Here is a 1,868-nt window from a genome sequence, read left to right on the forward strand (position 1 = left end):
TTCTTCCAGTAGCTCCAGCAGCTGTCTGCAGGTTAAATATGTGAGAAATTCAGTTTAAAATAGTTTAAAACAACTAAAATTATAAACCGAACATGAAGAAATAACAGTTTAGACAGTATGTGGAAGATGTCTTTGTAAGTATTGGAGAGACATTGATTGATGTCAACATGCTAACCAGCTAGCACCTGCTCAGTTTATACATCAAGAGATGAAACTCTACAACACTCAACACTACAAACACAGTCACAGAGGCCAAATCCCTGATGATGCAGGACTTTAAGCCTTAATATGAGTTGAATTGCTGAGGTCTATAAAAGTTGTCTTGATTGGGGGAATTATCTTTGGAAACAAAACCTTGTATACATGTTTATTTCTGCAACATTTTTGTCTCGGCCGTCAGAGGAGCTGGACGCTGCAGTTTGGTTTCCTCCCTACGACGACTTTGTCCTTCTGATGTCTTCACTCCCGATACAATAACAGCGTCCACAAGAGGCTGCAGATGCAGTATAATGTAAATATGGGTCATAATAAGCTGCTTGCACAAATGAGCTGTATGGCCTCGTGCTTGTGACGGCCTGCACCTTGCATAGCGCTGTCATCTGTATTTGTGGATTTGTTACAAGAAACACATGCCATTCTGCCTAATGGTTTATGACTAAACATGAGCAGAATGTAAATATGTCCGCATGTATTTGCAGTAGAGGAGGATGACCGTTGGCTGGATGGAGGTCTGATGTTAACGTGACAGGAACGAGGCTGCAGGCGGCTCCGATGAAAAGAAACCAGTCGTGTTAGTTTGAGTGTAATCTAATCAGACAGCTGCCGTCTGGTTAAAAGACAACAAACCAAAATGAAGACTGCACCTGACGGCTCAAACTGCTGCGCTGATAACGCTGCACGCTGATAACGCTTCACATGAACTCCCTGTTTACCCAGCATGCCAAGCGGCGCTATCAGTCAAACAGAGGAGTGGCTTCCTGCTTCCTGCTGGCATCAACCCCCCTGACCAGGAGGAAGGAAGCTCCTTATATGGGCACCAGGTGTGTGGGAGCACTTTTACACTGTGTGAGGAGCAAAAGTGAAGTTAAAATATAGACAACTGAGGTCAGAGAAAAGTTTGTGGACACCCATGTTTCTGTGTCTGCAGGAGTCCTGGTCCAAATGAGCGCGGGTGAGTTTTTGTGAAAGAAGTTCTGAAAAAAAAAAAGTCTCTGTAGAACAGTTTCAGAAATAATCTCCTTCCACACGACACACCTGAAAACACACATCCTGTGCTCCTTCACGTACACTGTTACACACAGGAAGTAGATCGGAGACTCCGCTCGGTCGCTTAGCAACAGGAAATATGATGGAGTCAGGAAACGTGAGCGCTCAGAGTCATCGTGCATGATCCGTCAGCAAAATGACCAGCAGCTGTTTTATTCTCTCTTGGTCCATCATTGTATTATCAGTGTCTCTCTAGATTTTACCTTTATAACCCTACACACTCAAACACTCCAGTTATCATAACACAAACTCACAGTTACGTTTGTTCATGATGCCACAAAAACTGATAAACGTGCGTCCACGTAACCGCTGAGACCAGAGAGGACGTCTTCACCCAGCACACAGCAGGTTTCATCTCACAAAACACAATATAATCAACTTATAATGATGATGTATTGTTGAGGCTTGATAAAACATTATTGATCCTCATGCACAAGTCACCCTGCAGCACAAAGACTTTAACATGCGCTGCAACATTAAATTGGATCAGTAATCAATTATGAAATATTTGATTCTGTATATTGAGAGTATTTTGATGCTAAAACTTCTGGACTTTGATTAAGTGACCAGATTTGATACAGAACTTTTACTTGTGACAGAAT

This window comes from Acanthopagrus latus, chromosome 21 (assembly GCF_904848185.1).
Source record: "Acanthopagrus latus isolate v.2019 chromosome 21, fAcaLat1.1, whole genome shotgun sequence".
NCBI classification, from domain to species: domain Eukaryota; kingdom Metazoa; phylum Chordata; class Actinopteri; order Spariformes; family Sparidae; genus Acanthopagrus; species Acanthopagrus latus.